The sequence below is a fragment of the Eleutherodactylus coqui genome, chromosome 4 (genome assembly GCF_035609145.1).
Source record: "Eleutherodactylus coqui strain aEleCoq1 chromosome 4, aEleCoq1.hap1, whole genome shotgun sequence".
Lineage (NCBI taxonomy): Eukaryota > Metazoa > Chordata > Amphibia > Anura > Eleutherodactylidae > Eleutherodactylus > Eleutherodactylus coqui.
In genome coordinates, this window is record NC_089840.1 from 151,654,228 (window position 1) to 151,668,009 (window position 13,782).

Consider the following 13,782-nt stretch of genomic DNA (forward strand, 5'->3'; position numbering starts at 1 on the left):
ACAACCATGGCCACTTGGATACTACTCCATGAAGCTGGATCCGGTGGCTCGAGGAGCTCCCTCATGTGTTTGTGCGGTGGCAGCAGTACGGGCAATGGTTGACAAATCTTCTGAGTTGGTATTGGACTACACCCCCCCCTAGTGGATCCCACCCCTCATGATATCCGGAGCATATTTACACAAGTGCAACGCAAGCACTTATTTCTGGCCTGTCAGATCCGGCTACAATGTGCTCTTTTCATTCTTTTCAATGTTGTACTACTTTGAACCCGGCTACTCTTCTTCCAATTGAGTATCCTGGTTCAAAGGGGGTAGGAGAAGGCATAGGTGATCTGGGTATTACAGATTAGCCATTTTTAATTTTTTTCCAGCAAAGATTCTGATCTATTTGAAAGAGAATACCAGCATGATTGTCTAGCATTGATGCAACAAGAAAATTTAAGTTTTAAAAAGTTACTGAAACCCCTTGTTAACAATGCATATTTTGAGTTGGTTTTTATAGATGGTCCCAGGGTGAGGATGGACGACTCCACACTGGATATACAGTGGTCACACAACAAGATGTCCTAAAAGCAGAAGCTCTGCCTCCGCATGTCTCTGCACAAGAAGCGGAACTGAAGGCCCTCACTGAGGCGTGTAGAGTGGTAGAAGGTAAGACGGCAAACATTTACACTGATTCCCGGTATGCATTTGGCATAGCTCATGATTACGGCCCAATATGGAAGGCTAGACAGCTTTTTACCTCAGCAGGACAGCCAATTAAGAATGGTGCAGCGGTGCAGAGTCTCATGGAGACCCTACTTTTACCTGACAAAGTGGAAAGCTCACACCAATTCCAACACTGGAGAAGCAAGAGGCAACGCCATCGCAGACCATACAGCAAAGACAGCGGCCCTCAAGCCGTGGGAGAAAAGAAGAATTTGACAAAAATCTTGGACTTTTTGGACATTGACAAAACTTTTGACTTTTGATAAAAACGTTGGACTTTGATATGCTAAAGACTTTACAGTTACAAGCCAGCAAGGAAGAAAAGGAAAAAATGGACTAAATATGGGAGCAGCAGAAAATTGACGGCGTATGGCGGTCAGTCAACAGAACTTGCGTACCACAGTCCCTGGGCCCCATGATGGCCCAGTTGATGCACGGAAAGATGCACCGATCAAAGCAGCAATGATGTCGGTGCTTGAACAAGGACGGGTGGCTCCTGGGTTTTCTGTAGCTGCTGCATCATTTGTCCAATTTTGCATGATCTTTGCCTTAAGCAAGAGGGCAGAAGTAAATTTGCCACATAACACAAAGTCAAACAAAGGTACACACTTCACAGGTGAAATAATGTAATACATCATGTCTGCTCTGGGTGTATCCCAGGCCTTTCACACACTCTACCATCCATGGAGTAGTGGGAAAGTAGAACCAAAAGACAATGGAGGAAATGGGCAAATCTTGAATTGAGTGTCTTCCATTAGTTTTTCCTCAGGAGGGTACATACCATAGTAGCCGAGTTTGGGTAATGATTCTCTTGTTAATTTTGTCATAGGTCTCTTCAAGGAATTGTCAATAACGCATTCTGCAGTCTCTGCTTCTCTCCCAGGTCCTACAGACGAGTGTCACAATCTGAAGCCAGGTGACAGGGTCTATGTGAAAAAGTTTGAGAGAAAAAACCCGGTTTGAAGGTCCCTACCAGATGTTGCTCACCACCCCAACTGCAGTCAAGCTCGAAGGAAAGCCCACTTGGACCCACACCTCGCACTGCAAAAAGGCCCTGGGTCCCAGAGCACAGAACTCATGATCCTGCATATCCTTTACATGCCTATAATACAACAGAGCGATTTACCCCTTATGGAGCTGTCTCAGCAGAAACAGGGGTGACCACTCTAGTCTCCCAGCCATTAGAATAGAGTAGCATGTGTGTTGTAGATTCCTCCTGTGTCTATTAGGTCTTCGTGTTTAGTTAGTTAGGATTAGTTGTCGGGGAAGGGATTAGCCCTTGAACAGCTGACCAACAATGATAGGTAGGGCATAGATCATAAGCTAGAAATAGGGAAAGCAAACCTTACCCCGTCCTGTAGAAGTTATGAAGGTATTGTTTATTTTGAGACAGTGTCTAGGGGGGATTGAGAAGGTACAAGCTCATAATATGGAAGAATCTGTCTCACAATGGCCGCTGCAGAATGCATAATTGACAATTCCTTGGCGAGACCCTTGACAAAATTAGCAAGAGAATCATTACCCAAACTCAGCTACTGTTGTATGTTCCCTCCTGAGGAAAAACTAATGGAAGACACTCAATTCAAGATTTGCCCGTTTCCTCCATTGCCTTTTGTATCTTAAATTTCAGGGTACCGTTCGTGCTTTCTACTTTTCCCTACTTCGTGGATGGTAGAGTGTGTGAAAGGCCTGGGATATACCCAGAGCAGACATGATGTGTTGCATTATTTCACTTGTGAAGTGTGTACCTTTGTTTGACTCAATCGCTTCTGGTACCCCGTACCTGAAGATTACCTCATTCATGAGCTTCTATGCGGTTATTTGCTTATTTACTTTGGTAACAGAGTAGGTCTCCAACCTGAAAAGACGTTCAACAACAACAAGCACATATTCATACTTCCCAACAAGTGGGAGCTGAATGTAGTCAATTTGCAATCTCTGAAATGGGTAGAGTGGTCTAGGCAAGTGTTATGTGGCAAATTTTACTTCTGGCCTGTTGCTTACGGCAAAGATCATGCAAAATTGGACAAATGATGCAGCAGCTATAGAAAACCCAGGAGCCACCTGTCCTCGTTCGAGCGTTGACATCATTGCTGCTTTGATAGGTGCATCTTTCCGTGCATCAGCTGGGCCATCATGGGGCACGGGGACCGTGGTAGGCAAGTTCTGTTGCATGTTCACCATACGCCATCCATTTTTTTCCTTTTCTTCCTTGCTGGCTTATAACTGTAAAGTCCTTAGCATATCAAAGTCCAAAGTTTTTTTCTCAAAGTCCAAAGTTTTGTCAATGTCCAAAATTTGTCAAATTCTTCTTTTCTTCTTTTCTTCCATGGCTTGAGGGCCGCTGCCTTTGCTGTGTTGTCTACGAGGGTGTTGCCTCTTGCTTCTCCAGTGTAGAAATTGGTGTGAGCTTTCCACTTTGTCAGGTAGAAGTAGGGTCTCCATGAGACTCTGCACCGCTGCACCATTCTTAATTGGCTGTCCTGTTGAGGTAAAAAACTGTCTGGCCTTCCATATTGGGCTGTAATCATGAGCTATGCCAAATGCATACCGGGAATCAGTGTAAATGTTTGCCGTCTTACCTTCTGCCACTCTACACGCCTCAGTGAGGGCCTTCAGTTCCCCTTCTTGTGCTGAGACATGCGGAGGCAGAGCTTCTGCTTTTAGGACATCTTGTTGTGTGACCACTGCATATCCGGTGTGGAGTCATCAATCACCCTGGGACCATCTACAAAAAGCTCAAAATATGCATTGCTAACAAGAGGTTCCATTAACTTTTTTAAAACTTAAATTTTCTTGTTGCATTAATGCTAGACAATCATGCTGATATTCTCTTTCAAATAGATCAGAATCTTGTTGCAAAAAAAATTTAAAAATAGCTGATCTGCAATACCTAGATCATCTATGCCTTCTCCTCCCCCCTTTGAACCAGGATACTCATTGGAGGAAAAGTAGCCGGGTTCAAAGTAGTAGCAACATTTGGTAAGAATTTGATGGATACAGATAAGGCCTGTAAAATGTTAGCGCCAATAACAGAGACATGAGTTACATCAGGGCAGAATAATCTACAAACACCTATTAATATTTGAAATGTGATATTCTTTAAGCAAATTCCTTATTAATCTTATCCTGCCTGCAATGTATCATCAAATTTAAGGAAACAAAAAACTTTTACTAGCTGCTCAAGATTCTTACCCCCTCCTTTGTGGACAAGAGAGGGAAGACCCATTACGTACTTTTTCATCATCTGGCTCCACCCCTTCAATACTGGCCGATTGTGTCTTTCTTCACACTTTCATTTAAACTCCGCAGTCTGCCACCACAAACAAGCAAAGTCCCATGCAGAGGGGGAAGGAACACTTTTATCCCCAGTAGAGATGAGCGAGCACCAAAATGCTCGGGTGCTCGTTACTCGGGACGAACTTTTCGCGATGCTCGAGGGTTCGTTTCGAGTAACGAACCCCATTGAAGTCAATGGGCGACCCGAGCATTTTTGTATTTCGCCGATGCTCGCTAAGGTTTCCTTGTGTGAAAATCTGGGCAATTCAAGAAAGTGATGGGAACGACACAGCAACGGATAGGGCAGGCGAGGGGCTACATGTTGGGCTGCATCTCAAGTTCACAAGTCCCACTATTAAGCCACAATAGCGGCAAGAGTGGGCCCCCCCCCCTCCCAAAAACTTTTACTTCTGAAAAGCCCTCATTAGCATGGCATACCTTAGCTAAGCACCACACTACCTCCAACAAAGGACAATCACTGCCTGCATGACACTCCGCTGCCACCTCTCCTGGGTTACATGCTGCCCAACCGCCCCCCCTCCCCCCACAGCGCACACCAAAGTGTCCCTGCGCAGCCTTCAGCTGCCCTCATGCCACACCACCCTCATGTCTATTTAGAAGTGCGTCTGCCATGACGAGGAACCGCAGGCACACACTGCAGAGGTTGGCATGGCTAGGCAGCGACCCTCTTTAAAAGGGGCGGGGCGATAGCCCACAATGCTGTACAGAAGCAATGAGAAATACAATCCTGTGCCACCGCCATCAGGAGCTGCACACGTGGGCATAGCAATGGGGAACCTATGTGCCACACACTATTCATTCTGTCAAGGTGTCTCTGCATGCCCCAGTCAGACCGGGCTTTTTAATTCATAGACACAGGCAGGTACAACTCCCTATTGTGAAGTCCCTGTCGACCGACAGCATGGGTGGCTCCCTGGAACCCACCGGCGGTACATAAAAATATCCCATTGCATTGCCCAACACAGCTGAGGTAGTAATGTCGTTCTTAATGCAGGTGGGCTTCGGCCCACACTGCATGCCCCAGTCAGACTGGGGTTCTTTACAAGTGGAAACAGAAGCATTTATAATTCCCTGTGGACCCACAGCATTGGTGGGTGCCAGGAAGCCACCGGCGGTACACAGAAATATCCCATTGCATTGCCCAACACAGCTGAGGTAGTAATGTCGTGCTTAATGCAGGTGGGCTTCGGCCCACACTGCATGCCCCAGTCAGACTGGGGTTCTTTACAAGTGGACACATGTAGGTTAAACTCCGTGTGCACCTACAGCATGGGTGGCTCCCTGGAACCCACCGGCGATACACAAAAATATCCCATTGCATTGCCCAACACAGCTGAGGTAGTAATGTCGTGCTTAATGCAGGTGGGCTTCGGCCCACACTGCATGCCCCAGTCAGACTGGGGTTCTTTACAAGTGGAAACAGAAGCATTTATAATTCCCTGTGGACCCACAGCATGGGTGGGTGCCAGGAAGCCACCGGCGGTACACAGAAATATCCCATTGCATTGCCCAACACAGCGGATGTAACGTCAGCTGTAATGCAGGTGGGCTAAAAATTCATTTGATTACACTGTAGGCGAGGGCCCACAAAAATTGCTGGATCAACAGTACTAATGTACCTCAGAAAAATTGGCCATGGCCAACCAAGAGGGCAGGTGAAACCCATTAATCGCTTTGGTTAATGTGGCTTAAGTGGTAACTAGGCCTGGAGGCAGCCCAGTTTAACTAAAAATTGGTTCAAGTTAAAGTTTCAACGCTTTTAAGAGCATTGAAACATATAAAAATTGTTTAGAAAAATTATGAGTGAGCCTTGTGGCCCTAAGAAAAATTGCCCGTTCAGCGTGATTACGTGAGGTTTCAGGAGGAGGAGCAGGAGGAGGAGGAGGAATATTAGACACAGATTGATGAAGCAGAAATGTCCCCGTTTTGGATGGTGAGAGAGAACGTAGCTTCCATCCGCGGGTGCAGCCTACGTATTGCTTAGGTATCGCTGCTGTCCGCTGGTGGAGAAGAGAAGTCTGGGGAAATCCAGGCTTTGTTCATCTTGATGAGTGTTAGCCTGTCGGCACTGTCGGTTGACAGGCGGGTACGCTTATCTGTGATGATTCCCCCAGCCGCACTAAACACCCTTTCCGACAAGACGCTAGCCGCAGGACAAGCAAGCACCTCCAGGGCATACAGCGCTAGTTCAGGCCACGTGTCCAGCTTCGACACCCAGTAGTTGTAGGGGGCAGAGGCGTCACGGAGGACGGTCGTGCGATCGGCTACGTACTCCCTCACCATCCTTTTACAGTGCTCCCGCCGACTCAGCCTTGACTGGGGAGCGGTGACACAGTCTTGCTGGGGAGCCATAAAGCTGTCCAGGCCCTTAAAGACTGTTGCACTGCCTGGGCTGTACATGCTGCTCGATCTACGCACCTCCCCTGCTACCTGGCCCTCGGAACTGCGCCTTCTGCCACTACCGCTGTCGGATGGGAATTTTACCATCAGCTTGTCCGCCAGGGTCCTGTGGTATAGCAACACTCTCGAACCCCTTTCCTCTTCGGGAATGAGAGTGGGAAGGTTCTCCTTATAGCGTGGGTCGAGCAGTGTGTACACCCAGTAATCCGTAGTGGCCAGAATGCGTGTAATGCGAGGGTCACGAGAAAGGCATCCTAACATGAAGTCAGCCATGTGTGCCAGGGTACCTGTACGCAACACATGGCTGTCCGCACTAGGAAGATCACTTTCAGGATCCTCCTCCTCCTCCTCCTCCTCCTCCTCCTCCTCCTCCTCAGGCCATACACGCTGAAATGATGACAGGCAAGCAGCATGGGTACCGTCAGCAGTGGGCCAAGCTGTCTCTTCCCCCTCCTCCTCATCCTCCTCATGCTCCTCCTCCTCCTCCTGAACGCGCTGAGATATAGACAGGAGGGTGCTCTGACTATCCAGCGACATACTGTCTTCCCCCGGCTCGGTTTCCGAGCGCAAAGCGGCTGCCTTTATGGTTTGCAGGGAACTTCTCAAGATGCATAGCAGAGGAATGGTGACGCTAATGATTGCAGCATCGCCGCTCACCACCTGGGTAGACTGCCCAAAGTTTCGAAGGACCTGGCAGATGTCTGCCAACCAGGCCCACTCTTCTGAAAAGAATTGAGGAGGCTGACTCCCACTGCGCCGCCCATGTTGGAGTTGGTATTCCACTATAGCTCTACGCTGCTCATAGAGCCTAGCCAACATGTGGAGCGTAGAGTTCCACCGTGTGGGCACGTCGCACAGCAGTCGGTGCACTGGCAGATTAAACCGATGTTGCAGGGTGCGCAGGGTGGCAGCGTCCGTGTGGGACTTGCGGAAATGTGCGCAGAGCCGGCGCACCTTTACGAGCAGGTCAGAAAGCGCTGAACCACCAAATTAAAGATGTGGGCCAGGCATGGCACGTGCGTGAGGCTGCCGAGCTGCAGAGCCGCCACCAGGTTACGGCCGTTGTCATACATGACCATGCCCGGTTGGAGGCTCAGCGGCGCAAGCCAACGGTCGGTCTGCTCTGTCAGACCCTGAAGCAGTTAGTGGGCCGTGTGCCTCCTATCTCCTAAGCTGAGTAGTTTCAGCACGGCCTGCTGATGCTTGCCCACCGCTGTGCTGCCACGCCGCGCGACACCGACTGCTGGCGATGTCCTGCTGCTGCTGACACATCTAGATTGCGAGACAGAGGTTGAGGAGGAGGAGGAGGAGGGTGCTTTAGTGGAGGAAGCATACACCGCCGCAGATACCACCACCGAGCTGGGGCCCGCAATTCTGGGGGTGGGTAGGACGTGAGCGGTCCCAGGCTCTGACTCTGTCCCAGCCTTCACTAAATTCACCCAATGTGCCGTCAGGGAGATGTAGTGGCCCTGCCCGCCTGTGCTTGTCCACGTGTCCGTAGTTAAGTGGACCTTGCCGCTAACCGCATTGGTGAGGGCGCGTACAATGTTGCGGGAGACGTGGTCGTGCAGGGCTGGGACGGCACATCGGGAAAAGTAGTGGCGACTGGGAACTGAGTAGCGCGGGGCCGCCGCCGCCATCATAGCTTTGAAAGCCTCCGTTTCCACAACCCTATACGGCAGCATCTCAAGGCTGATAAATTTGGCTATGTGGACGGTTAACGGTTGAGCGTGCGGGTGCGTGGCGGCGTACTTGCGCTTGCGCTCCAACACTTGCGCTAGCGACGGCTGGACTGTGGATGGGGCCGAGGACAGCGGAGGTGAGGGTGTGGGTGCAGGCCATGAGACGGTCGTGCCTGTGTCCTGAGAGGGGGGTTGGATCTCAGTGGCAGGTTGGGGCACAGGGGGAGAGGCAGTGGTGCAAACCGGAGGCGGTGAACGGCCTTCGTCCCACCTTGTGGGGTGCTTGGCCATCATATGTCTGCGCATGCTGGTGGTGGTCAGGCTGTTGGTGGTGGCTCCCCGGCTGATCTTGGCGCGACAAAGGTTGCACACCACTGTTCGTCGGTCGTCAGGCGTCTCGGTGAAAAACTGCCAGACCTTAGAGCACCTCGGCCTCTGCAGGGTGGCATGGCGCGAGCGTGCGCTTTGGGAAACACTTGGTGGATTATTCGGTCTGGCCCTGCCTCTACCCCTGGCCACCGCACTGCCTCTTGCAACCTGCCCTGCTGCTGCCCGTGCCTCCCCCTCTGAAGACCTGTCCTGTGTAGGCGTTGCACACCAGGTGGGGTCAGTCACCTCATCGTCCTGCTGCTCTTCTTCCGAATCCTCTGTGCGCTGCTCCCTCGGACTTACTGCCCTTACTACTACCTCACTGCAAGACAACTGTGTCTCATCGTCATCGTCCTCCTCACCCACTGAAAGGTCTTGAGACAGTTGCCGGAAGTCCCCAGCCTCATCCCCCGGACCCCGGGAACTTTCCAATGGTTGGGCATCAGTGACGATAAACTCCTCTGGTGGGAGAGGAACCACTGCTGCCCAATCTGAGCAGGGGCCCGAGAACAGTTCCTGGGAGTCTTCCCGCTCCTGAGCATGTGTCATTGTAGTGGAGTGAGGAGGCTGGGAGGAAGGAGGAGCAGCAGACAGAGGATTCGGATTTGCAGCAGTGGACGGCGCAGAACTGTGGCTGGACGATAGGTTGCTCGAAGCACTTTCTGCCATCCAGGACAGGACCTGCTCACACTGCTCATTTTCTAATAAAGGTCTCCCGCGTGGACCCATTAATTGGGCGATGAATGTGGGGACGCCAGAAACGTGCCTCTCTCCTAATCGCGCAGCAGTCGGCTGCGACACACCTGGATCAGGAGCTCGGCCTGTGCCCCCACCCTCACTTGGCCCTCCGCGTCCTCGGCCACGTCCACGTCCTCTAGGCCTACCCCTACCCCTCAGCATGCTGTATTACCAGTGATTTGATTTCCCAGGCAGGAAAGAAATTGGCGCAAGGCTGCACTGAACCGTAGCTGGTTGCGTCTGATTTTTTTACGTTCTCCACGCAGCACACACGTACCCAGAGCCCTTAGGACTGACAGAGGCAGGGCAAATATACTTTCTTCCCTTTTGTTTAAAAGGATAGGCCCACTGCGTCTATTCACTGAATAATAAGTTTAATAACTGACACTGTGTTGCGGCCCTGCAAAAGTGTCACAGAACTGTACTGTTGCAGAGTTATTAACTGTGGCAGAGCAGGTATTTCCCAGGCAGGAAAGAAATTGGCGCAAGGCTGCACTCAACCGTAGCTGGTTGCGTCTGATTTTTTTACGTTCTCCACGCAGCACACACGTACCCAGAGCCCTTAGGACTGACAGAGGCAGGGCAAATATACTTTCTTCCCTTTTGTTTAAAAGGATAGGCCCACTGCGTCTATTCACTGACTAATATAACTGTGTTGCGGCCCTGCAAAAGTGTCACAGAACTTTACTGTTGCAGAGTTATTAACTGTGGCAGAGCAGGTATTTCCCAGGCAGGAAAGAAATTGGCGCAAGGCTGCACTCAACCGTAGCTGGTTGCGTCTGATTTTTTTACGTTCTCCACGCAGCACACACGTACCCAGAGCCCTTAGGACTGACAGAGGCAGGGCAAATATACTTTCTTCCCTTTTGTTTAAAAGGATAGGCCCACTGCGTCTATTCACTGAATAATAAGTTTAATAACTGACACTGTGTTGCGGCCCTGCAAAAGTGTCACAGAACTGTACTGTTGCAGAGTTATTAACTGTGGCAGAGCAGGTATTTCCCAGGCAGGAAAGAAATTGGCGCAAGGCTGCACTCAACCGTAGCTGGTTGCGTCTGATTTTTTTAGGTTCTCCACGCAGCACACACGTACCCAGAGCCCTTAGGACTGACAGAGGCAGGGCAAATATACTTTCTTCCCTTTTGTTTAAAAGGATAGGCCCACTGCGTCTATTCACTGACTAATATAACTGTGTTGCGGCCCTGCAAAAGTGTCACAGAACTTTACTGTTGCAGAGTTATTAACTGTGGCAGAGCAGGTATTTCCCAGGCAGGAAAGAAATTGGCGCAAGGCTGCACTCAACCGTAGCTGGTTGCGTCTGATTTTTTTACGTTCTCCACGCAGCACACACGTACCCAGAGCCCTTAGGACTGACAGAGGCAGGGCAAATATACTTTTTTCCCTTTTGTTAAAAAAGAAAAGGCCCACTGCATCTATTCAATGACTAATAACTGTGTTGTGGCCCTGCCTACACAATTCTGTGCCTGTAGTATCAATGGAGGGTGCAATGCTCTGCACCGCCGATTTTGAGAAAAAAAAAAAGCAACACAGCTAACAGCAGCCTGCACAGTACTCCACACAGTTAAATGTGGCCCTAGAAAGGACCGTTGAGGTTCTTGAAGGCTACACTCACTCCTAACACTCTCCCTGCCTAAGCACCACTTCTGTCCCTAATACCGGGTGCAATGCTCTGCACTGCCGATTTTGAGAAAAAAAAAAAAATAGCAACACAGCTAACAGCAGCCTGCACAGTACTCCACACAGTTAAATGTGGCCCTAGAAAGGACCGTTGAGGTTCTTGAAGGCTACACTCACTCCTAACACTCTCCCTGCCTAAGCACCACTTCTGTCCCTAATACCGGGTGCAATGCTCTGCACTGCTGATTTTGAGAAAAAAAAAAAAATTCTCCACTGCTAACAGCAGCCTGCACACACGTAGATGTGGCCCTAAGAAGGACCGTTGGGGTTCTTGAAGCCTACACTCACTACAAACACTCTCCCTACAGCAACTCCAATAGAACAGCACTTTCCCTCAGCTAACTCACAAGACATCTGAGGCGAGCCGCGGGAGGGGCCGACTTTTATACTCGGGTGACATCTGATCGCCCCAGCCACTCACAGCAGGGGGGTGGTATAGGGCTTGAACGTCACAGGGGGAAGTTGTAATGCCTTCCCTGTCTTTCAATTGGCCAGAAAAGCGCGCTAACGTCTCAGAGAGGAAACTGAAAGTAACCGGAACACCGCGTGGTACTCGTTACGAGTAACGAGCATCCCGAACACCGTAATATTCGCACGAATATCAAGCTCGGACGAGTACGTTCGCTCATCTCTAATCCCCAGTCATTACCTGCATCACACATTTTACATTCATCACAGCCTGAACACGGGTCATTAACTCTCATCCGTCCATGCAGTCAAGTCTGGCTCTCTCATTCAAATGTTAGTAACACTGTAATTCACCACACACAATGTTTACGCTGTTACAGAGTTCAGGAAAATGTGGATACATTGCACTAACCAGACCAGCTGAGGACAGTCCCTGAGCAGTTGGTAGCCGACTCCTCAGATAGATGGACTTTAGACAGGGAAAGTGGAACTGAACCTTGGCTGCAGAGAGAATGGCAGGCCCCTACCTGTAAGCAGAGTGATCACCCTCATAATAGCAGCCCTGTGCTGGAACCTTGGGTCTGACTATCCCTAAAGGGGTGAAACTTAGGACCAGAAGGAACTGGCAGCAGACAAATGCAGCAAGACACACATATATAGACAGAACTGGCGACCATGCCAGCTCAAAAGGCCTATAGGAGAAGCTGAGACACATAAGTATGGGATAGTTCACACAGGACACAGTAGGATACACACTGTTCACACCAAGACATAACACGTATGGTGCAACTGTCCTCATCTTGCATACAAATGCATTCAATAGCTATCACCTCTCTCCAGAATTAATCAAACTTTAACTGTTTGTAATACTAGAAATGTACAACAGATTCCACAGCAACCACTTTATCACTAATATTTTCCCATATAAGGAACACAAATTTAGCAATTACAAACACATCCAAACAATCACAGAATTGACATTTACACAAAGAACAGCAAGAATATACCTTAAAAATCCTATCTTTCCTATTTTTAAGACAGTATGATTCACTGGATTCATTACGGGTTCTATTCTATTAAAGCAAACAAAGCTACTTTCCAAGGTTCTCCGCTCTAATCTCTTGGCCTTGAGAAGTTAGACGAAGAAGACAAAAACTAAGGAAGGGGGGTTTGAGACAAGTGGGGGGGGGGGGGGGGAGACTTGCAGCTGCGGCTTTTCACAGATCAAGCATTAACCCTTTATCTATTCCTATATATATCTATTATCACGTATTGATCCTCTCCCTCTCTCTGTAAGCTTTTCAACTGCCGTCTACGATCCTAGCACCTATAGTGACCTTTCTCCTCAGCACTATCTGACTTATGAGAAATGGACAACACATACAGCAATGACACAGTGTTAGGACATTAAAATATACAGGACAAATAGTACGTTGGTTAATTGTCACATAGTTGTTCACAGATTCTGCATGAACTTGTTTCATGTCATAGGAAGACACAGACTAGAGGATTCCCTTTCTCCCCCATTTTTCCCCTTTGCGAAGTGGAAAAGATTTTTCCAGCAACAACTACATTTGTGGGCAATTTTAAGCACAAACCTACTTGGGGGGGCTAAACACAGACTGCAGAACAGATAATCGGGAGAAGGCTGTTTGCCGGCGGGATGAGGGGATTTGAATATTTCTATGCAAAATTCAGAAAAAGCATTCATCATTGCAGTGCAAAGAATTGGTATGCCAGGTAAAAATATACATAGATGGGAGATGAGAAGCCAGCTCATTTCTGCTGCGGGGCTGTGATGACGCCTGAGCGGCAGCTGAAGGTATTGTTACAGCAGATGCTAAAACGGCCGCTGGGCCATGGCTGGCACTGAAATGGCCACCGAAGGCGTGGCCTGACTGGGCGATGGTGATGGGAGGGTCCAGGAATACTACATACTAGACACGTATCAAGATATACCGACTGGTATTGGCCCCAATAACAACATGGCCATCTAGGGGCAGGGCAAAAGGGAGAAAAACATCATCCATGACATGGCCTGGGCGGTGCCCTCAGATCGTGAAGAAGGGCTGGCCTTCCTTTGTCTTCAACTCTAAACACATGAACAAAAGCCATCTTGTAACTGTAACTATCTTACTTTAACTTTCCGTCACTTTATTGAAACATTTTTCTCTGCAAACTTGAGCAATCGTCTATTTACCAAAATTCCTTCACTACATACTACCAGCTGGACAGGATCCAAAAGACCATCATCTGTAGTCTTCTTCTTTAACAATTTAAACATCGTGTATCACAACGGCCTAATTAACTCTATCACTTATACTACTTATACACCTGAGACGGCCGCCTCTAGTCCGACAGGAACTATTATTGGACTCGTCTAGTAACACTGTATACGGATACACGCCTAGGATACTTGTCCCTAGTCTGACAGGAACTATTACTAGGAATATCCAACAACGCTGTTTACGGAAAATTT